Raw genomic sequence first — 26,483 nt, 5'->3', positions numbered from 1 at the left:
ATGATTAATCCAATTTTGTCATAATATGATATATTACAGGTTTTGAAGTGTTTTAAAAATCAAATTAGAAGGATCTATTTAGTTTGCGAACAGGTTTGAAATCATTCAAACTATGTTCTTGTTGTTAAAAATTTTATAACACAAAATAAGATAGCTATATAAATATGAATCGAATAAGATTATGAATAAGGTTACTACCTCAAGTTACTTGGATAAAGCTACTGGAAAAGATAGAAAATAATCTTGATCAAACTTTCTTATGAGGATTATAGGTTGTTCATGAAGCTAGTTCTTCATGAGTATTTGCTGAGATTGTGAAGAAAACTTAGAGTTCCTAAGAGTGTGTTTTTTTTGGTTAGAGAAAGATGGTTGTAAGAATGAAATAAAAAACCAAGGTGATGGTGATACTTATAGGACAGTCTGGTTGTTGAGGGAACAAGGACAAATTATTGTGTTGAATTTTTGAGTAATAATGTATGCTAGCTTGCAAATAAGATTCCCTCTTATCTAGGGCAGATCTAAAGCTGATAAGGATATTGATTTGATGTGTATTTACCAATAGTAAATACGTATGGATGATGAGTATGATACGATAAAAGAAGCTCAAAATCGGGCTTTTATTTTGGGTCCAACCGGGCCAAAAATAAAATTTTAAGACATTTTTAATAAAGCAATGTTAGCCCAAAAAAAAATTTCCAAGCTGACCTGGCAGCTCAACCCCAGCCAGGGGCTCTACCCCTTGGACCCCGCCAGGGTTTGCCACCCCTTGGACCCTGCTTATCGGGGGCGCTGCCCCCGAACCCCCGTCATAATCAAGATAAGTTCAAACAAGTGTGCACTCCACACTTCCCCAAACTTGTTCGATATTTATCAAGATTATTTTGGTTACAAATTAATCCTATTACACTTAAATCATATTGGTGACATAAATCACAACACATTATAGATTGTAAGTATATATGTCAAAGAACGTTACATATAGTTATCGTTTTGAAAACTTAAGTTAGTGGTCTCAAAGTATACTTATAACTCATTGTTGTTAGTTCACAATGAAATGTTAAACCATCCTTAAATCATCTTAAATATGTATAGATATGTACATATACATAATCGTATAATTATCGTGTTTTATATAGTTCGTGATATCATCGGTCAAATTGGACGGTCAAACGTTGTGTAAAACTCTTTTCAAAAATATAAGTCTCAACAGTTTGGATTGCTTATCATGTTGGTAAGGTTTAATTTATGTAAATATTAATCTCATAAGTATAGAACGATCGGAAAATTCCGGGTCGTTACATCGTATCTTTGTAATTTTTTATTCGTAATATTTTTATTTTTATCGTTCGTAATTAGTTTTAAGACTAGTATTTTGTCGTAATTTATTTTTATTTCTAGATTTCTAAGATTTGCCGTAAAATCCTTTAAGTGCTTTTTCTATAGACTAAGATTTAGGTGCTTTAGAATTTTGCGACGCTGTTTTAAAATTTTAGTGCCTTTTAAGTTATTGCCGTTTTGGATATAGAATTCCTTTAAGCTTTAATACCTTTAGACGTAAGTTTTAATTCTTAGTTTTTAGGCTTTTAAGTTTCGACGCTGCATTATATTATTATTATTTTTCGATTTTATTTTTCGACGCTTATTTTTCGACCTCTTATTTTTCGACGCGCTTTTCTTTTTCATTTCGACGCTCTAGTTTTTAGGACATAGATTATATCTTCTTTAAATTTCGACGAAAATTATTTTAAACGGTTAAATTGATAGACATCCAAAATTTTCTGGTTCGTAGTAATAGTTTGATTTGTTAGTGGCGAGTTGTGGGCTTCCGATTTAAAGGGTCCTGGCTACCTGCTGCATCTATTGGCTATTCGAAACGTGGGCAAAAGCAGAAAAGTCTATTATTTTGATAGCTTATATAATTTTTATCTTTAAAACTAATAGGATATTCAGTGAATGCACCGAGCAAAATGTTCACCACCTTTCATACGTTCACCTCCTGTAACTCGATCAAGACATCTAGCCAACATTGTCGCCGTTGATTTTTCTTTAGAATCGTCATCTAGTTGACCAAGTACTCCAATTCAAATTTCCGATAATCCATTTTTTGAACCCGACCTCACAATTGAGAATCCGGAGGATATTCAGGGACAATTCAGAGATCCTGAACCACTAATCATTCCTCCTGAACCACAAATCACTCATCCAGAGATTGTCGAGGAAGAAACCATTAAATCAGAATCCTCTAGTGATTCAGATTCAACAAACTCAATCATGAAAAATCCGGAACCTCTAAGTATGGAAGATCGAATGAGGGCTAAACGCACTGGCCAAGGTCACACAATTACTCAACCAGACATTAATGCACCAGATTATGAAATCAAAGGACAAATCCTACACATGTTAACTAATCAATGCCAATTTAGTGGTGCGCTGAAGGAAGATCCAAACGAACATCTTCGTACCTTTAATAGGATTTGTACTCTATTCAAAATCAGAGAAGTTGAGGATGAACAGATATATCTCATGTTATTTCTCTGGACTTTAAAGGGAGAAGCCAAAGATTGGTTATAATCATTACCTGAAGGGGTGATTGACACATGAGATGTTTTAGTTGAGAAATTTCTTAAACAATTCTTTCCGGCATCTAAAGCTGTGAGACTTCAAGGAGAAATTGTTACGTTCATGCAAAAGCCAAATGAAATTTTATATGAAGCATGGACAAGATTTGGAAAGTTGTTAAGAGGATGTCCTTGTGACGCCCCGTACAAAACCATCGTGTTCGATTCGTCAACAACATGATCTTTACACGATCAAACACTATATGCTGTTTGAAAACCAGTTTTGTATTCATAAAAAGATAGCGTTTACAAAAGATAACATGACACAGAGGTCATTACAAAGCCATTATTTAAATAACATAAGTTGTGAATGCAAGATAAAAGTTTCATGATTGAGACATCTCTAAGTAATGCAGTGGAAATTTAACACAGCAGGTCCATAACAGCAAGTCTATAACACCAAGATAGCAAGTCTAACAGCGGAAGCAACAACGTCTAAGCACCTGAGAAATACATGCTTAAAAAGTCAACACGAATGTTGGTGAGCTATAGTTTGTTTGTAATCAGTAATGTAATGTAGGCTACGAGATTTCAGTGCTTCAACCAGCAGTTTAAATCAGTAATTCAAATCAGTATGATAAAGTATATGCTTATCCGTGGGCACTTGGTAACTAACTTAACGTTTATAACCCCCTATAAGTACACTTGGCGAGTGCGTATGTTTACGAAGTATTAAACACCCGTTAAGTGCTAGCACGACTAGCCCGAGTGGGGATGTCAAACCCTATGGATCCATATCTAAGATTCGCGTTCACCGGTTCAAAAATTAATGACTAAACGTTACCGAGCTAAGGGGAAAGTTTATGCCGTTGTATAACCCACACATATATAAAGTTTAAGTACTCGTGCCTAGTATGTAAAACGTAAAAAACGCATGTATTCTCAGTCCCAAAATAGTTAAAGTAAAAAGGGATGCTATAACTCACAGTGATAAGAGCAGTAAAGTCGATAATGAAAGTATGCAAGTAGTAAGTCGGTCCGAAAGGTCGTCAAGCTAAGTCAAAGGTTACTAGGTTAGTATGTTATCCTCATAAGTTCTAATAGTGCATAAAATAAGTTTAAGTGTCATCATCATCATCATTCATCATCATAAAAGCTAAGTAAGTTTGACAAGAATAGAGATCGAAACAATAGGCTGACTTCGGTTAGCTGCTACGAACTCTACGTAAATCAAAAAGACGCGTAATCAGTGGCTATGGCTCCGTATATAAGTCCCCTAGTTTCTGACCAATTTCCAGAACCAAAAACGTCTTCGTTTGACTGTGGCGATGGTTTAAGTGCGAGTAGGTCAGAAATTTTCAGCACAACGGTAATAGGGTGTAGTGACTTTCGGAAGGCCATAAATCCTAAACCGTAACTCGGATTAAGACGAGGTCTAAACGGAAAATCATCTACTCGAACCGAACTAACTGAAAATTTACTTTCCAGTAGCCCAGGTATTCTGATCAGATCCCGAAAACAGTAATAAAGGTGCTCCGGTGGGGTTCTTAGTGCTTGATGCTCATCACGGTTCTCATCCTTGATGCATGTAGCTTCAAGTGTACAACTCATTGATGGGTTAGCATCACCTTGACCAAGATTCCACCATCAACACACAATATGTTAAGACCAAGTAAGAACACAACTCATTTAAGAGTCTTAGATGGATGATGAACCAAGGTTACATCATATCCTTAGTCTTAACACAATTACAAGTTACATTTACAACTAAAGCTACAAACTTTACTTCAATCAAGCAAGTATGAACATAATCTAAGTCAAACAAAGTGATGGAACCCTAAGCTATAGAGCTTGATCATTTTAACATAAGTTATAAGGTCACAAAGCTAGAAAGCTTGAACCTTTAGTGTTCTGAAGACCTTGAAGCATAAAGCTTAGATCTTTAAGTTATATGAAGACCATAAACACAAGTTTTGATCTTTATAACAAAATAATGAGATCATAAGTTAGGAAACTTAGATTCAACAAAAGATATGAAGATTCAAGCTAGAAAGCTTGCATCTTGGTTGTTCTTGAAGATCTTGAAGCATAAAGCTTGGATCTTTAAGTTACATGAAGATTACAAACACAAGTTTGAATCTTTATAACAAAATAGCAAGATTAAAGTTAAAAGATATAGATCTATAAAGTAGGTGAAGATTCAAAGCTAGAAAGCTTGAATCTTCCATGTTCTTGAAGGATTCAAATCCATGTTTGAATCTACAAGATGTAATCAAGATCAAAAGCTAAAAAGCTAGACCGATGATGATGAAGATGATGAATTCATGAGAGAGAGAGAGAGAGAGAGAGAGAGGAATGAAATGTCCCGTTCTTATTGATTAAAAACGTTCCATATTAATTGATTTCGTTGCGAGGTTTTGACCTCTATATGAGACATTTTTCAAAGACTGCATTCATTTTTAAAACAAACCATAACCTTTATTTCATAAATAAAGGTTTAAAAAGCTTTACGTAGTTTATCAAATAATGATAATCTAAAATATCCTGTTTACACACGACCATTACATAATGGTTTACAATACAAATATGTTACATCAAAATCAGTGTCTTGAATGCAGTTTTTACACAATATCATACAAACATGGACTCCAAATCTTGTCCTTATTTTAGTATGCAACAGCGGAAGCTCTTAGTATTCACCTGAGAATAAACGTGCTTTAAACGTCAACAAAAATGTTGGTGAGTTATAGGTTTAACCTATATATATATCAAATCTTAACAATAGACCACAAGATTTCATATTTCAATACACATCCCATACATAGAGATAAAAATTATTCATATGGTGAACACCTGGTAACCGACATTAACAAGATGCATATATAAGAATATCCCCATCATTCCGGGACACCCTTCGGATATGATATAAATTTCGAAGTACTAAAGCATCCGGTACTTTGGATGGGGTTTGTTAGGCCCAATAGATCTATCTTTAGGATTCGCGTCAATTAGGGTGTCTGTTCCCTAATTCTTAGATTACCAGACTTAATAAAAAGGGGCATATTCGATTTCGATAATTCAACCATAGAATGTAGTTTCACGTACTTGTGTCTATTTTGTAAATCATTTATAAAACCTGCATGTATTCTCATCCCAAAAATATTAGATTTTAAAAGTGGGACTATAACTCACTTTCACAGATTTTTACTTCGTCGGGAAGTAAGACTTGGCCACTGGTTGATTCACGAACCTATAACAATATATACATATATCAAAGTATGTTCAAAATATATTTACAACACTTTTAATATATTTTGATGTTTTAAGTTTATTAAGTCAGCTGTCCTCGTTAGTAACCTACAACTAGTTGTCCACAGTTAGATGTACAAAAATAAATCGATAAATATTATCTTGAATCAATCCACGACCCAGTGTATACGTATCTCAGTATTGATCACAACTCAAACTATATATATTTTGGAATCAACCTCAACCCTGTATAGCTAACTCCAACATTCACATATAGAGTGTCTATGGTTGTTCCGAAATATATATAGATGTGTCGACATGATAGGTCGAAACATTGTATACGTGTCTATGGTATCTCAAGATTACATAATATACAATACAAGTTGATTAAGTTATGGTTGGAATAGATTTGTTACCAATTTTCATGTAGCTAAAATGAGAAAAATTATCCAATCTTTTTTTACCCATAACTTCTTCATTTTAAATCCGTTTTGAGTGAATCAAATTGCTATGGTTTCATATTGAACTCTATTTTATGAATCTAAACAGAAAAAGTATAGGTTTATAGTGGGAAAAATAAGTTACAAGTCGTTTTTATAAAGGTAGTCATTTCAGTCGAAAGAACGACGTCTAGATGACCATTTTAGAAAACATACTTCCACTTTGAGTTTAACCATAATTTTTGGATATAGTTTCATGTTCATAATAAAAATCATTTTCTCAGAATAACAACTTTTAAATCAAAGTTTAACATAGTTTTTAATTAACTAACCCAAAACAGCCCGCGGTGTTACTACGACGACGTAAATCCGATTTTACGGTGTTTTTCATGTTTCCAGGTTTTAAATCATTAAGTTAGCATATCATATAGATATAGAACATGTGTTTAGTTGATTTTAAAAGTCAAGTTAGAAGGATTAACTTTTATTTGCGAACAAGTTTAGAATTAACTAAACTATGTTCTAGTGATTACAAGTTTAAACCTTCGAATAAGATAGCTTTATATGTATGAATCGAATGATGTTATGAACATCATTACTACCTCAAGTTCCTTGGATAAACCTACTGGAAATTAGAAAAATAGATCTAGCTTCAAAGGATCCTTGGATGGCTTGAAAGTTCTTGAAGCAGAATCATGACACGAAAACAATTTCAAGTAAGATTTCCACTCGAAATAAGATTGTTATAGTTATAGAAATTGAATTAAAGTTTGAATATGATTATTACCTTGTATTAGAAAGATAACCTACTGTAAGTAACAAAGGTTTCTTGATCTTGGATGATTACTTGGAATGGATTTAGAAAACTTGGAAGTAAACTTGCAATCTTGGAAGTATTCTTGATTTTATGAAACTAGAACTTTTGGAATTTATGAAGAACACTTAGAACTTGAAGATAGAACTTGAGAGAGATCAATTAGATGAAGAAAATTGAAGAATGAAAGTGTTTGTAGGTGTTTTTGGTCTTTGGTGTATCGATTAGATATAAAGGATATGTAATTTTGTTTTCATGTAAATAAGTCATGAATGATTACTCACATTTTTGTAATTTTATGAGATATTTTATGCTAGTTGCCAAATGATGGTTTCCACATGTGTTAGGTGACTCACATGGGCTACTAAGAGCTGATCATTGGAGTGTATATACCAATAGTACATACATCTAAAAGCTGTGTATTATACGAGTACGAATACGGGTGCATACGAGTAGAATTGTTGATGAAACTGAATGAGAATTGAGGATGTAATTGTAAGCATTTTTGTTAAGTAGAAGTATTTTCATAAGTGTCTTGAAGTCTTTCAAAAGTGTATGAATACATATTAAAACACTACATGTATATACATTTTAACTGAGTCGTTAAGTCATCGTTAGTCGTTACATGTAAATGTTGTTTTGAAACCTTTAGGTTAACGATCTTGTTGAATGTTGTTAACCCATTGTTTATTATAACAAATGAGATGTTAAATTGTTATATTATCATGATATTATGATATATAATATATCTTAGTATGATATATATACAGTTAAATGTCGTTACAACGATAATCGTTACATATATGTCTCGTTTCGAAATCATTAAGTTAGTAGTCTTATTTTTACATATGTATTTCATTGTTAATACACTTAATAATATATTTACTTATCATTTAAAATAATTAACCAAGTGTATCAATATCTTAATATGATTCATATGTACCTAGTAAGACGTTGTTATAACGATAATCGTTATATATATCGTTTTCGAGTTTCTTAAATTAATAGTCTCATTTTTATGTATATAACTCAATGTTAAAATACCTAATGAGATACATACTTATAATAAAATTATGTTAACTATATATATAACCATATATATGTCATCGTATAGTTTTTACAAGTTTTAACGTTCGTGAATCACCGGTCAACTTGGGTGGTCAATTGTCTATATGAAACCTATTTCAATTAATCAAGTCTTAACAAGTTTGATTGCTTAACATGTTGGAAACACTTAATCATGTAAATAACAATTTCATTTAATATATATATAAACATGGAAAAGTTCGGGTCACTACAGTACCTACCCGTTAAATAAATTTTGTCCCGAAATTTTAAGCAGTTGGAGGTGTTGACGTATCTTCTGAAAATAAATGCGGGTATTTCTTCTTCATTTGATCTTCACGCTCCCAGGTGAACTCGAGTCCTCTACGAACATTCCATCGAACCTTAACAATCGGTATCTTGTTTTGTTTAAGTCTCTTAACCTCACGATCCATTATTTCGACGGGTTCTTCAATGAATTGAAGTTTTTCATTGATTTGGATTTTGTCCAACGGAATAGTGAGATCTTCTTTAGCAAAACATTTCTTCAAATTTGCGATGTGGAAAGTGTTATGTACAGCTGCGAGTTGTTGAGGTAGCTCCAGTTGGTAAGCTACTGGTCCGGCACGATCTATAATCTTGAATGGTCCAATGTTCCTTGGATTTAGTTTCCCCCGTTTACCAAATCGAACAACGCCTTTCCAAGGTGAAACCTTAAGCATGACCATTTCTCCAATTTCAAACTCTATATCTTTTCTTTTACTGTCCGCGTAGCTCTTTTGTCGACTTTGGGCGGTTTTCAACCGTTGTTGAATTTGGATGATCTTCTCGGTAGTTTCTTGTATAATCTCCGGACCCGTAATCTGTCTATCCCCCACTTCACTCCAACAAATCTGAGACATGCACTTTCTACCATAAAGTGCTTCAAACGGCGCCACCTCAATGCTTGAATGGTAGCTGTTGTTGTAGGAAAATTCTGCTAACGGTAGATGTCGATCCCAACTGTTTCCGAAATCAATAACACAAGCTCGTAGCATGTCTTCAAGTGTTTGTATCGTCCTCTCGCTCTGCCCATTAGTTTGTGGATGATAGGCAGTACTCATGTCTAGACGAGTTCCCAATGCTTGCTGTAATGTCTGCCAGAATCTTGAAATAAATCTGCCATCCCTATCAGAGATAATAGAGATTGGTATTCCATGTCTGGAGACGACTTCCTTCAAATACAGTCGTGCTAACTTCTCCATCTTGTCATCTTCTCTTATTGGCAGGAAGTGTGCTGACTTGGTGAGACGATCAACTATTACCCAAATAGTATCATAACCACTTGCAGTCCTTGGCAATTTAGTAATGAAATCCATGGTAATGTTTTCCCATTTCCATTCCGGGATTTCAGGTTGTTGTAGTAGACCTGATGGTTTCTGATGTTCAGCTTTGACCTTAGAACACGTCAAACATTCTCCTACATATTTAGCAATATCGACTTTCATACCTGGCCACCAAAAATGTTTCTTTAGATTCTTGTACATCTTCCCCGTTCCAGGATGTATTGAGTATCTGGTTTTATGAGCTTCTCTAAGTACCATTTCTCTCATATCTCCAAATTTTGGTACCCAAATTCATTCAGCCCTATACCGGGTTCCGTCTTCCTGAATATTAAGATGCTTCTCCGATCCTTTGGGTATTTCATCCTTTAAATTTCCCTCTTTTAAAACTCCTTGTTGCGCCTCCTTTATTTGAGTAGTAAGGTTAGTGTGAATCATTATATTCATAGATTTTACTCGAATGGGTTCTCTGTCCTTTCTGCTCAAGGCGTCGGCTACCACATTTGCCTTTCCCGGGTGGTAACGAATCTCAAAGTCGTAATCATTCAACAATTCAATCCACCTACGCTGCCTCATATTCAGTTGTTTCTGATTAAATATGTGTTGAAGACTTTTGTGGTCGGTATATATTGTAGTGACCCGAACTTTTCCATGTTTATATATATTAATTGAGATTGATAGTTACATGATTAAATATTTCCAACATGTTAAGCAATCAAACTTGTTAAGACTTGATTAATTGAAATATGTTTCATATAGACAATTGACAACCCAAGTTGACCGGTGATTCACGAACGTTAAAACTTGTAAAAATTATATGATGACATATATATGGATATATATATAGTTAACATGATACTATGATAAGTAAACATATCATTAAGTATATTAACAATGAACTACATATGTAACGATTATCGTTGTAAAGACATTTAATGATATTCATACATGATAATATCATAATAATATAATAATTTAAAATCTCATTTGATATTATAAACATTGGGTTAACAACATTTAACAAGATCGTTAACCTAAAGGTTTCAAAACAACACTTACATGTAACGACTAACGATGACTTAATGACTCAGTTAAAATGTATATACATGTAGTGTTTTAATATGTATTTATACACTTTTGAAAGACTTCAATACACTTATAAAAATACTTCTACTTAACAAAAATGGTTACAATTACATCCTCGTTCAGTTTCATCAACAATTCTACTCGTATGCACCCGTATTCGTACTCGTACAATACACAGCTTTTAGATGTATGTACTATTGGTATATACACTCCAATGATCAGCTCTTAGCAGCCCATGTGAGTCACCTAACACATGTGGGAACCATAATTTGGCAACTAGCATGAAATATCTCATAAAATTACAAAAATATGAGTAATCATTCATGACTTATTTACATGAAAACAAAATTACATATCCTTTATATCTAATCCATACACCAATGACCAAAAACACCTACAAACACTTTCATTCTTCAATTTTCTTCATCTAATTGATCTCTCTCAAGTTCTATCTTCAAGTTCTAAGTGTTCTTCATATATTCTACAAGTTCTAGTTACATAAAATCAAGAATACTTTCAAGTTTGCTAGCTCACTTCCAATCTTGTAAGGTGATCATCCAACCTCAAGAAATCTTTGTTTCTTACAGTAGGTTATCATTCTAATACAAGGTAATAATCATATTGTAACATCCCGCCTTTTTCCGTCAACTTTTCCGTTTAACTATTTTAAACTCCGTTATATGTTTATAACATCTTCCGTTAATACGCGTTTCAATTATCTTGTTTTAGGTAATTTAACGCACCCGATTGCAACTTGAGGGACTTGTTTCGCCAAGACACCAAAGTGGTGACTAGCCACTTGACTAGTCAAACTCTTCCACCTCATTTCTTTATTTAAATTTTCCTTTTCATCTAATACTTCCACCATTCTTTAAATTCATCAAAAAGCAATTCCTCATCCAAATTCGTTCAAGAAGGATTCGATCAAAACAAATTACATATTTGAACTCCTCGTGATCTCCTCTCCGATTCCATACCGATTTTATCAAATTTGGGTAACTTTCTAAAATCACTAATATTATGTGTTCTTGAGATTTTTGAGTTAAAAGGTTGTTAATTAGTGTCTATGGCTCAAGTCTAGTATGATTATGTGTTTTGTATGCTTGTTCTTGCTATTTTGATGTAACTAGTTCATATTGAAAGTTCACATGCTTAATCTTGAATTTTGAGTGTTCATATGTTGTTTGATGCTAAGAGTTCATGTTTTAATCTTATTCCTAGTGTTACTAGCTTCGTTATGATGTATGGTTTGGTTAAAGAAACCTTCTAAACTTGATTATGAAATTTGGTGAATTTGAGTTAGGGTTTCATGAACTAGAAATGGACTTTTGATGCTTTAAATGACACGAAATGCTAATTGTAAGTGTTAGGTTGTGTTGTATGCTTAATTACCTTCGAAACGGCATATTGTTCATGTAATTTGGTTACCAAATCATTAAATGGCATTTATGACTTGTATGCATTGAATGAGGAACATTAATTGTGGTTTTTGGTTGTTGTAAGTGGAAATTTGATTGATGATATGTGTTTAGTTGCATCCCTCGTCAAAATACCTTTCCAACGATGTATGATAGGCATTATAAGTGTTTGCGGGTCAAGTGTTGTGTTAGAATTGGTTTTGGCTCGTGCATACTTGTGGAAAAGCAGAAACAGACCTACCCAGTGGGTGGCGCGGCGCGCCCCTATACCTGCGCGGCGCGCCAATAGGCCTGGCCAGAATCTGCTCAAATTGTCCCATTTCACGCGAAATGTTTGACTAGCTATTGACCTCCGATTCACATGAAACTTGTTTTAATACACTTGTATATGAATAATTAGCATAGAAAAATAGTCCGGGACCCGACCCGAACATGTTGACTTTTTCGTTGACTTTGACCCGACCAAGTTTGACTTTTTGTCAAACTTAACCAATTAATTATGCAATCTTTCTAACATGATTCTATACTTGTATCTTGCATGAAACTTGACAATTTGCTTCACATGCTACATAATCGAGTCGTGTCGAGCCACAGGACTAATTGAACATCTTTGACCCTGCGTGACTATCGTTATTGATACAACCTATTTGTTTAGGTCGAGACTAGCACTGTTCTTTGCACGTTTACTTGTCGAAGTACTAATACACTCTTGCAATCAAAGGTGAGATCATAGCCCACTCTTCAAACACTTTTATACTTTAAAAATCGTGGGATGAGAAAACATATACAATACATACTTACATATACTTTTCATACTTTAACGCTTTGAATACTATACAAAAGCAAAGATACATACGAGTTAGAACGAAAAGCCTCAAGTCCAATTATCATTAGTTACACTTGTAGGGTGTAAGCGAGAAATTATGTTGTGTGGCCATGCGGGTTTAACGAACCCTCATTCGAAGGAATGAAACGTTCTTTCAATGTATAGTGTAGGTTCTAACACTATTATGCAGAGGTAAGATTCAGTTAAGCTTGATAATTGGGTGCTCGTGATACAAACACATCTTTTGAGATGTATACGCTTGATAAACGTTTTATACTAAACCTTGTGATACAAATATACTTTATGCATACAACTATGATTTCACCAACGTTTTTCGTTGACAGATTCTCTATGTTTTCTCAGGTCCTTGAACTTAGGTGATTCATGCTTCCGCACATACTTTTTGATACTTGCATTGGATGTCGAGTATATTGCATACGTGGAGCGCATTTTGGCTACTTTAAATTGTGTCGCATGTGTTTCATACAAACTTTAACCATTGTTATGTACTCGTTATGGGAACTTCTTTTGTAAACTTTGAAACATCCTTTTATGAAATGAATGCGACATATTTTCGGTCAAACTTTGTTATAAAGACCTACGACACATGTAATGGGACCATACGTAGATGATGCCGTCATTTGACGATTTGTCGGGGTCGCTACAAGTGGTATCAGAGCTTTGGTTGTAGGGATTTAGAGTTCATTGGTGTCAACCCCGAGTCATAGGGTACATTGGTGTGTCTAGACTACAACCGGCATATAGACTTGACATAGGGATTACTTGACTATTTGTGCATTTATACTCGAACCCTCTTACTCATGTCTACTCTTATTCTATCTTACTCTTGCGTTGTATAATTTAATTGACACGCCACCTTGACTATATGTGGTAATGTCGAATGCACATATGAGTTAGGGTAATATAATTTCCGGGATTATATTACGGTGACTCATATGAACATACCGATATCATGACATAAAGAATTTAAGGCGAGTCAAGGATAATTTTCTCTTTATCTTTATTCCATATCACGGTTAGTATTAGTTAGGATACTAACCAACGGTATTCTTTTGTTTTGAAGGAACAATGCCTCCTCGTCGTGCGCCACGTCGTGAAACACCCGAACAAGCCTTACAACGCATGATAGCCACCGCCGTGGATGCGGCCATGGCCGGTCACTCGTCTAACAATAACAATAACAACAACCACAACAACAATAACCAAGGAGCCGATAACTCTAGCGAAGGGTGCTCCTACAAAGCTTTCATGGGGTGCAAACCCCACACTTATGATGGAACCGGGGGACCGGTTGTGCTTACTCGTTGGTTTTAACAAACCGAGGCCGTCTTTAGCATAAGCGGTTGTCGGGATCAAGACAAGGTCAAATACTCCACCCACACTTTCTCCGGAATTGCTCTAACATGGTGGAACACCTATGTTCAATCGGTGGGTACCGATGAAGCTCATGCCCTCTCTTGGGCTGATCTAAGGGAAAAGATGATTGTTGAATATTTTTCGCGCGAAGAAACCCGAAAGCTTGAGGAAGAACTAAGAGCTTTGAAAGCGGTCGGAAACGATCTTAAAGCTTATAATCAACGCTTCGCGGAACTATCCTTGATGTGTCCTAATCTTGTTAACCCCGAATCTCAAAGGATTGAGCTCTACATGCTCGGTCATCCAAAAAGCATCAAACAAGGGGTGATGTCATCCAAACCCGCTACTCATCAAGCGGCTATGAACATGGCCCGCCAATTAATCAAAACGGTTGACGAAATCGTAGTGCCGGCTCCTAAGGCCGAGGACAAGTCGGGTGGCAACAAAAGGAAATGGGAAGCCACTCCATCAACCAACTACAACAACACCTCCACCAAGAAGCCTTACAACAACGACGGCAAGAAGGGTTATTCCGGATCTTTACCGTTTTGCAACAAGTGCCACAAACATCATTTGGGTGAGTGTGGAAGGCCGTAATGCGTCAAGTGTCACAAGAGTGGCCATTCGGCCCATGAATGTAGAAACACCGCTCCCGTTGCTCAAAAGGGACCCAATGCACCAAGACCGGGTGTTTGTTATGAATGTGGCCAACCGGGTCACTATAGAAATGCATGCCCAAAGAAGAAAGCCAACCCCAACAACCGAGGCCGAGCCTTCAACATCAACACCGAGGAAGCCCGGGATGACAATGAACTAGTCACGGGTACGTTTCTTCTCAACAACACTTATGTTACTTGCTTATTCGATTCGGGTGCCGATAAATGTTTTGTGTCTAAGACTTTGGCTCCTACTATTTGCACTCCACCACACCCCTTAGATACTACTTATTCCATCGAAGTGGCCGACGGAAAACTCTTAAGTGCCGACACATATTACCGGGGGTGTACTTTAAACATTTTGGGTAATGAATTTGAAATTGACTTGATACCCATGGAACTAGGGAGTTTTGATGTAATAATCGGTATGAATTGGATGGTCAAAAATAAATCTCACATTCTTTGCGATCTTCACGCAATCCGAATTCCTATCGAGAAGGGTGAACCATTGATTGTCTATGGCGACAAAAATTGCACCGGACTCAATCTCGTTTCGTGCCTTAAAGTTCGAAAGCTACTTTGCAAGGGTTGTTTCGCGATTCTTGCTCACGTTAAGAAAGTCGAGGCCGACGAAAAGCGCATCGAAGATGTGCCAATTGTTAGTGACTTTTCCGATGTATTTCCCGACGAATTACCGGGTCTTCCACCTCATCGACCGGTTGAATTTCAAATCGATCTTATTCCAGGAGCCGCACCCGTAGCGCGTGCACCGTATAGACTCGCTCCATCCGAATTACAAGAATTGCAAAGTCAAATCCAAGAGCTACTTGACCGTGGTTTCATTCAACCTAGCCATTCACCATGGGGCGCTCCGATTTTGTTCGTCAAGAAGAAAGACGGATCCCTACGAATGTGCATTGATTATCGTGAACTAAACAAATTGACGGTTAAGAACCGATATCCCCTTCCTCGCATCGATGATCTCTTTGATCAACTACAAGGTTCTCGTGTATATTCAAAAATCGATCTCCGTTCGGGTTATCATCAACTAAGGGTTAAGGGGGAAGATGTCTCCAAAACCGCTTTCCGGACTCGTTATGGTAGTTATGAATTCCTTGTCATGCCTTTCGGTCTCACTAATGCACCGGCGGTGTTCATGGATCTCATGAACCGAGTGTACAAACCTTACCTCGACAAATTCGTTATCGTGTTCATCGATGATATTTTGGTCTATTCTAAAAGCGAAGAGGAACACAGAGAACATCTCCGACTCGTGCTTGAACTCTTGAGAAAAGAACAACTCTATGCCAAGTTCTCCAAGTGTGAATTTTGGTTGAAGGAAGTTCAATTCCTCGGTCATGTTGTAAGTGATCAAGGCATTAAAGTCGATCCCGCGAAAATTGAAGCCATTAGTAAATGGGAGGCTCCTACTACTCCTACTCAAATTCGTCAATTCTTGGGTCTCACCGGATACTATCGTAAATTCATCAAGGACTTTTCCTTAATCGCTCGCCCTTTAACCGCGTTAACTCACAAGGACCGAAAGTTCATTTGGTCATCCGAACAAGAAACCGCTTTTCAAATCTTGAAAACTAAGCTAACCACCGCTCCTATCTTGTCACTTCCCGAAGGCAATGATGATTTTATTGTATATTGTGATGCCTCGAAAAACGGTTATGGATGCGTATTAATGCAACGAAAGAAAGTCATTGCTTATGCCTCTCGACAACTCAAAGTCCACGAACGAAACTACACGACACATGATCTTGAACTCGGTGCCGTCATCTTTGCACTTAAGTTATGGAGACATCATCTTCTTGGTACCAAAAGTACCATCTTTACCGATCACAAAAGTCTCCAACATATCTTCGATCAAAAGCAACTAAACATGAGACAACGAAGGTGGATTGAGACCTTGAACGATTATAATTGCGAGCTTCGTTACCACCCCGGGAAGGCAAATGTAGTGGCCGATGCCTTAAGTCGAAAGGAAAGAGCGGTGTCTCTTCGTGTCCGAGCTTTGAATATCACCATCCACTCCAACTTTAATAGCCAAATTCGGGTAGCCCAAGATGAAGCTCTTAAGGACAACAACATCGCACGCGAACTTTTAAACATTCTCGTCTCCCGATTCGAAGTTAAGGAGACCGGACTTCGATATTACGCCGGAAAAATTTGGGTGCCTAGATATGGCGATCTACGAAACCTCATCCTAGACGAAGCCCACAAATCGCGATACTCGATTCATCCCGGCGCCAATAAGATGTACCATGACCTTAAAGAACAATATTGGTGGCCGAACATCAAAAAGGAGGTTGCTAGATACGTCGCCAAATGTTTGACTTGCGCTAAAGTCAAAGCCGAACACCAAAGACCGTCCGGGTTACTTCAACAACCCGAGATCCCGCAATGGAAGTGGGAAAGGATCACGATGGATTTTATCACCAAACTACCGAAAACGTCGGGCGGTTATGATACAATTTGGGTCATTGTTGACCGTCTCACCAAATCCGCGCACTTTCTCGCCATGAAAGAAACCGACAAAATGGAGAAACTTGCACGACTTTACATTAAAGAGATTGTAGCCCGACACGGAGTACCGTTATCGATTATCTCCGACCGAGATGGTCGTTTCGTTTCTAGATTTTGGCGTACGTTACAAGAAGCGTTGGGAACGCGTTTGGACATGAGCACCGCATATCATCCCCAAACCGATGGGCAAAGTGAACGTACAATACAAACCTTAGAGGATATGTTACGAGCCTGCGTTGTTGATTTTGGAAAAGCTTGGGACAATCACTTACCTCTCGCCGAATTCTCTTACAACAATAGTTATCACGCGAGTATTAAGGCCGCACCTTTTGAAGCGTTATATGGTCGAAAATTTCGCTCTCCTCTTTGTTGGGCCGAAGTGGGTGACGTACAAATTTCCGGGCCCAAACTCATTCACGAAACCACCGAGAAGATTCTTCAAATCCGAGATAGGCTTCGGACGGCCCGGAGTCGTCAAAAATGCTATACCGACAAAAGACGCAAAGACCTCGAATTTCAAGTCGGTGACCGCGTCATGTTAAAAGTCGCACCTTGGAAAGGTGTCATCCGTTTTGGGAAACGTGGGAAACTAAATCCGCGGTACGTTGGTCCTTTCGAAATCTTAGAGTGTGTTGGAACCGTTGCGTATCGTTTGGATCTTCCACCTCAACTAAGCTCCGTCCATCCTACTTTTCATGTATCTAACTTGAAGAAATGTCTTGCCGAGCCCGATATCGTCGTTCCTCTCGAGGAACTTACTATTAATGACAAACTCCATTTTGTGGAGGAACCGGTTGAAATTGTGGACTACGTCGAGAAGGAATTGAAACAAAACCGGATCCCGATTGTTAAGGTCCGTTGGAACGCCAAAAGGGGACCCGAGTTTACTTGGGAAAGAGAAGATCAAATGCGAAAGAAACACCCTCATCTATTCCCGGTTTCGGAAACGTCAGATTCCGAGGAAGAAACAACGACCACTACGCCTACCTAAATTTCGGGACGAAATTTCTTTTAAGGTGTAGGTAATGTAACATCCCTCCTTTTTCCGTCAACTTTTCCGTTTAACTATTTTAAACTCCGTTATATGTTTATAACATCTTCCGTTAATACGCGTTTCAATTATCTTGTTTTAGGTAATTTAACGCACCCGATTGCAACTTGAGGGACTTGTTTTGCCAAGACACCAAAGTGGTGACTAGCCACTTGACTAGTCAAACTCTTCCACCTCATTTCTTCATTTAATTTTTCCTTTTCATCTAATACTTCCACCATTCTTTAAATTCATCAAAAAGCAATTCCTCATCCAAATTCGTTCAAGAAGGATTCGATCAAAACAAATTACATATTTGAACTCCTCGTGATCTCCTCTTCGATTCCATACCGATTTCATCAAATTTGGGTAACTTTCTAAAATCACTAATATTATGTGTTCTTGAGATTTTTGAGTTAAAAGGTTGTTAATTAGTGTCTATGGCTCAAGTCTAGTATGATTATGTGTTTTGTATGCTTGTTCTTGCTATTTTGATGTAACTAGTTCATATTTAAAGTTCACATGCTTAATCTTGAATTTTGAGTGTTCATATGTTGTTTGATGCTAAGAGTTCATGTTTTAATCTTATTCCTAGTGTTACTAGCTTCGTTATGATGTATGGTTTGGTTAAAGAAACCTTCTAAACTTGATTATGAAATTTGGTGAATTTGAGTTAGGGTTTCATGAACTAGAAATGGACTTTTGATGCTTTAAATGACACGAAATGCTAATTGTAAGTGTTAGGTTGTGTTGTATGCTTAATTACCTTCGAAACGGCATATTGTTCATGTAATTTGGTTACCAAATCATTAAATGGCATTTATGACTTGTATGCATTGAATGAGGAACATTAATTGTGGTTTTTGGTTGTTGTAAGTGGAAATTTGATTGATGATATGTGTTTAGTTGCATCCCTCGTCAAAATACCTTTCCAACGATGTATGATAGGCATTATAAGTGTTTGCAGGTCAAGTGTTGTGTTAGAATTGGTTTTGGCTCGTGCATACTTGTGGAAAAGCAGAAACAGACCTGCCCAGTGGGTGGCGCGGCGCGCCCCTATACCTGCGCGGCGCGCCAATAGGCCTGGCCAGAATCTGCTCAAATTGTCCCATTTCACGCGAAATGTTTGACTAGCTATCGACCTCCGATTCACATGAAACTTATTTTAATACACTTGTATATGAATAATTAGCATAGAAAAATAGTCCGGGACCCGACCCGAACATGTTGACTTTTTCGTTGACTTTGACCCGACCAAGTTTGACTTTTTGTCAAACTTAACCAATTAATTATGCAATCTTTCTAACATGATTCTATACTTGTATCTTGCATGAAACTTGACAATTTGCTTCACATGCTACATAATCGAGTCGTGTCGAGCCACATGACTAATTGAACATCTTTGACCCTGCGTGACTATCGTTATTGATACAACCTATTTGTTTAGGTCGAGATTAGCACTGTTCTTTGCACGTTTACTTGTCAAAGTACTAATACACTCTTGCAATCAAAGGTGAGATCATAGCCCACTCTTCAAACACTTTTATACTTTAAAAATCGTGGGATGAGAAAACATATACAATACATACTTACATATACTTTTCATACTTTAACGTTTTGAATACTATACAAAAGCAAAGATACATACGAGTTAGAACGAAAAGCCTCAAGTCCAATTATCATTAGGTACACTTGTAGGGTGTAAGCGAGAAATTATGTTGTGTGGCCATGCGGGTTTAACGAACCCTCATTCGAAGGAATGAAACGTTCTTTCAATGTATAGTGTAGGTTCTAACACTATTATGCAGAGGTAAGATTCAGTTAAGCTTGATAATTGGGTGCTCGTGATACAAACACATCTTTTGAGATGTATACGCTTGATAAACGTTTTATACTAAACCTTGTGATACAAATATACTTTATGCATACAACTATGATTTCACCAACGTTTTTCGTTGACAGATTCTCTATGTTTTCTCAGGTCCTTGAACTTAGGTGATTCATGCTTCCGCACATACTTTTTGATACTTGCATTGGATGTCGAGTATATTGCATACGTGGAGCGCATTTTGGCTACTTTAAATTGTGTCGCATGTGTTTCATACAAACTTTAACCATTGTTATGTACTCGTTATGGGAACTTCTTTTGTAAACTTTGAAACATCCTTTTATGAAATGAATGCGACATATTTTCGGTCAAACTTTGTTATAAAGACCTACTATAGTGACCCGAACTTTTCCATGTTTATATATATTAATTGAGATTGATATTTACATGATTAACTGTTTCCAACATGTTAAGCAATCAAACTTGTTAAGACTTGATTAATTGAAATATGTTTCATATAGACAATTGACCACCCAAGTTGACCGGTGATTCACGAACGTTAAAACTTGTAAAAACTATATGATGACATATATATGGATATATATATATAGTTAACATGATACTATGATAAGTAAACATATCATTAAGTATATTAACAATGAACTACATATGTAAAAACAAGACTACCAACTTAATGATTTTTAAACGAGACATATATGTAACGATTATCGTTGTAAAGACATTTAATGTATATATATCATATTAAGAGATATTCATACATGATAATATCATGATAATATAATAATTTAAAATCTTATTTGATATTATAAACATTGGGTTAACAACATTTAATAAGATCGTTAACCTAAAGGTTTCAAAACAACACTTACATGTAACGACTAACGATGACTTAACGACTCAGTTAAAATGTATATACATGTAGTGTTTTAATATGTATTTATACACTTTTGAAAGACTTTAATACACTTATCAAAATACTTCTACTTAACAAAAATGCTTACAATTACATCCTCGTTCAGTTTCATCAACAATTCTACTCGTATGCACCCGTATTCGTACTCGTACAATACACAGCTTTTAGATGTATGTACTATTGGTATATACACTCCAATAATCAGCTCTTAGCAGCCCATGTGAGTCACCTAACACATGTGGGAACCATCATTTGGCAACTAGCATGAAATATCTCATAAAATTACAAAAATATGAGTAATCATTCATGACTTATTTACATGAAAACAAAATTACATATCCTTTATATCTAATCCATACACCAACGACCAAAAACACCTACAAACACTTTCATTCTTCAATTTTCTTCATCTAATTGATCTCTCTCAAGTTCTATCTTCAAGTTCTAAGTGTTCTTCATATATTCTACAAGTTCTAGTTACATAAAATCAAGAATACTTTCAAGTTTGCTAGCTCACTTCCAATCTTGTAAGGTGATCATCCAACCTCAAGAAATCTTTGTATCTTACAGTAGGTTATCATTCTAATACAAGGTAATAATCATATTCAAACTTTGATTCAATTTCTATAACTATAACAATCTTATTTCAAGTGATGATCATACTTGAACTTGTTTTCGTGTCATGATTCTGCTTCAAGAACTTCGAGCCATCCAAGGATCCGTTGAAGCTAGATCCATTTTTCACTTTTCCAGTAGGTTTATCCAAGGAACTTAAGGTAGTAATGATGTTCATAACATCATTCAATTCATACATATAAAGCTATCTTATTCGAAGGTTTAAACTTGTAATCACTAGAACATAGTTTAGTTAATTCTAAACTTGTTCACAAACAAAAGTTAATCCTTCTAACTTGACTTTTAAAATCAACTAAACACATGTTCTATATCTATATGATATGCTAACTTAATGATTTAAAACCTGGAGACACGAAAAACACCGTAAAATCGGATTTACGCCGTCGTAGTAACACCGCGGGCTGTTTTGGGTTAGTTAATTAAAAACTATGATAAACTTTGATTTAAAAGTTGTTATTCTGAGAAAATGATTTTTATTATGAACATGAAACTATATCCAAAAATTATGGTTAAACTCAAAGTGGAAGTATGTTTTCTAAAATGGTCATCTAGACGTCGTTCTTTCGACTGAAATGACTACCTTTACAAAAACGACTTGTAACTTATTTTTCCGACTATAAACCTATACTTTTTCTGTTTAGATTCATAAAATAGAGTTCAATATGAAATCATAGCAATTTGATTCACTCAAAACGGATTTAAAATGAAGAAGTTATGGGTAAAACAAGATTGGATAATTTTTCTCATTTTAGCTACGTGAAAATTTGTAACAAATCTATTCCAACCATAACTTAATCAACTTGTATTTTATATTATGTAATCTTGAGATACCATAGACACGTATACAATGTTTCAACCTATCATGTCGACACATCTATATATATTTCGGAACAACCATAGACACTCTATATGTGAATGTTGGAGTTAGCTATACAGGGTTGAGGTTGATTCCAAAATATATATAGTTTGAGTTGTGATCAATACTGAGATATGTATACACTGGGTCGTGGATTGATTCAAGATAATATTTATCGATTTATTTCTGTACATCTAACTGTGGACAACTAGTTGTAGGTTACTAACGAGGACAGCTGACTTAATAAACTTAAAACATCAAAATATATTAAAAGTGTTGTAAATATATTTTAAACATACTTTGATATATATGTATATATTGTTATAGGTTCGTGAATCAACCAGTGGCCAAGTCTTACTTCTCGACGAAGTAAAAATCTGTGAAAGTGAGTTATAGTCCCACTTTTAAAATCTAATATTTTTGGGATGAGAATACATGCAGGTTTTATAAATGATTTACAAAATAGACACAAGTACGTGAAACTACATTCTATGGTTGAATTATCGAAATCGAATATGCCCCTTTTTATTAAGTCTGGTAATCTAAGAATTAGGGAACAGACACCCTAATTGACGCGAATCCTAAAGATAGATCTATCGAGCCCAACAAGCCCCATCCAAAGTACCGGATGCTTTAGTACTTCGAAATTTATATCATATCCGAAGGGTGTCCCGGAATGATGGGGATATTCTTATATATGCATCTTGTTAATGTTGGTTACCAGGTGTTCACCATATGAATGATTTTTATCTCTATGTATGGGATGTGTATTGAAATATGAAATCTTGTGGTCTATTATTATGATTTGATATATATAGGTTAAACCTATAACTCACCAACATTTTTGTTGACGTTTTAAGCATGTTTATTCTCAGGTGATTATTAAGAGCTTCCGCTGTCGCATACTTAAATAAGGACGAGATTTGGAGTCCATGCTTGTATGATATTATGTAAAAACTGCATTCAAGAAACTTATTTTGTTGTAACATATTTGTATTGTAAACCATTATGTAATGGTCGTGTGTAAACAGGATGTTTTAGATTATCATTATTTGATAATCTACGTAAAGCTTTTTAAACCTTTATTGATGAAATAATGGTTATGGTTTGTTTTAAAATGAATGCAGTCTTTGAAAAACGTCTCATATAGAGGTCAAAACCTCGCAACGAAATCAATTAATATGGAACGTTTTTAATCAATAAGAACGGGACATTTCAGTTGGTATCAGAGCGTTGGTCTTAGAGAACCAGAATTTTGCATTAGTGTGTCTTATCGAGTTTGTTAGGATGCATTAGTGAGTCTGGACTTCGACCGTGTTTACTTGAAAAATGATTGCTTAACAAATTTTGTTGGAAACTACATATTTTTAACATGTGAATATTATGTGATATATTAATCTCTTAACGCGTTTGATATTATGTGATAGATGTCTACCTCTAGAACAAGTCCCATTGACTCACCTAATAATAATGAAGAGCCAAATGTAAATTGGAATGATTCGTGGACTGATTCACAAGTTCCCGAAGAAGAACCGGAAGAAGAGTCGGAACCGGAAGAAGAATCGGAACCGGAAGAAGAATCGGAACCGGATGAAGAAATATAACCAGTGGGGGAAATAATAAAACGGTTAAGTAAAAGAAAATCCTCAACCAACCGACCAAGGTTAATTATGGTCAATGGTGTTTCCGCTAAGGAAGCAAAATATTGGGAGGATTACCAATTCTCCGATGAATCGGATTCCGACGAGAATTCCGATGATGTTATAGAAATTACCCCAACTGAATTTAAAAAGGCAAAAGAAAATAATAAGGGAAAGGGCATAAAAATAGAGAAATCTAATTCCAACCCCGATGAACTTTATATGTATCGTCAACTCCCGAAGTCCTTAAGTTGTAACAATGACCCGGGAACCTCTAAACCACCAGGTTTTTCTAAACCAATGTGGATAACGATGGCTCGTATTAGGGGAACATCATATATCCCTAGAAACTTGGCAAAATGAACCAAAACCGAAGAAGAAGAAACAAGCGAGTCAGAATAAGATAGTTGTATTCGTGTGGTGTAATATATGTAATATAGTGTGCTTATGCTTTATGATATATGTAAAAATTGCTTGTATTAATAAGTATTTTTTTTATGAATCTAACTCTTGTCTATTTTACAGTATAAAAACACAAAATGGATAGACAACCCAATATTTTAAGAGACCTACCCGGAGACATGATTGATGAAATCTTGTCTAGAGTCGGTCAGAATTCTGCGGCACAACTATTTAAGGCGAGATCAGTTTGTAAGACATTCGAAGAAAGTTCCAAGAATGCCTTGGTTTATAAAAGGCTTTCGTTCGAAAGATGGGGGATATCACATTGGGAAATCCATAAGTTACGATGTGTTTACTTTGACGCATATATTGCGGGGAACCCAAATGCTATTTTACGCAATGGGTTAAGAAATTATTTTGACTCAATATATCCGAATATTGGACTTCGTGATTTAGAAAAAGCGGCTAACATGCAACATAAAGAAGCATGTTATGCTTACGGATTAGTAATGTTCGCTTCTCACCAAAGTGAGAACAAGAACATCGGCCTACAACTATTAAACAAGACGTTCCCACAAGTGACGGAGTCGGTAATTGGGGTAAGAAATGAGGTTTTTAGATTGTTACGGGACTGTTGGACATTACGTAACCCTCGTCCCTTTGACGACGTTACAACACGCTATCTTATCAACGGCCATAACGGTTATGTTCCACAAGACCAAGGATGGGAAGTAGTCCTAGTAAAACCAGAATGCATGACTTGTTTCTGGACGTATGAATTACGTGTCTTTATTGCCTTTGCTGAACGACTTGTTCACTAGCTAGAATTATCTTCACAACTATCTTGTATCAAAGTGTGCTATATTTCATGCTTTATGTAAAATAAGCGGTATTGTAAGTTTGTAAAATATTGTATAAAAGTTTGAACGCGGAATATTATTATAATCAGTTTTTCATATAGAATTGTAGTAGTTGAATTGTATATTAGCTACTAAGTATGAACTTAACGGGTAGGTACTACCCGAATTTAAACTTATAAAACGCTAATATGAAGAAAAAGCTTTTATAAATGAGTTCATATTATGCTACGAAATACTATTAACTACTCTTAATATTCTGTATGATTAACTTGTTCCATTTGACTATTTTGAAGGAAATGGCACCGACTACTCGACACGCCGTGAATATGAATGAAGAGGAATTCCGTACTTTTCTAGCTTCAAACATAGCCGCAGTACAGGCTGCGCTACATACCAACAATAACCTTGGATCTAGCAGTACAGGAAATCGTGTAGGATGCACCTACAAAGAATTCACTGCCTGCAAACCTTTGGAATTTGATGGAACCGAAGGACCGATCGGATTGAAACGGTGGACCGAGAAGGTCAAATCGGTGTTTGCCATAAGTAAGTGTACTGAAGAGGACAAAGTGAAGTACGCTACGCATACCTTCACAGGTTCTGCGTTAACATGGTGGAATACCTATCTAGAGCAAGTGGGACAAGGCGATGCGTACGCACTACCGTGGTCAGCATTCAAGCACTTGATGAACGAGAAGTACCGTCCCAGAACCGAGGTCAATAAGCTCAAGACAGAACTTAGAGGGTTACGAACCCAAGGATTTGATATTACCACGTACGAAAGACGATTCACAGAATTGTGCCTATTGTGTCCGGGAGCATTCGAAGATGAGGAAGAGAAGATCGACGCGTTTGTGAAAGGATTACCGGAAAGAATCCAAGAAGATATAAGTTCACACGAGCCCGCCTCCATACAACAGGCATGTAGAATGGCTCACAAACTAGTGAACCAGATTGAAGAAAGAATTAAAGAAC

The sequence above is a fragment of the Rutidosis leptorrhynchoides genome, chromosome 1, assembly GCF_046630445.1.
Source record: "Rutidosis leptorrhynchoides isolate AG116_Rl617_1_P2 chromosome 1, CSIRO_AGI_Rlap_v1, whole genome shotgun sequence".
NCBI classification, from domain to species: domain Eukaryota; kingdom Viridiplantae; phylum Streptophyta; class Magnoliopsida; order Asterales; family Asteraceae; genus Rutidosis; species Rutidosis leptorrhynchoides.
The sequence above is the reverse complement of the archived record's forward strand: the minus strand, read 5'-3'. Positions refer to the sequence as shown.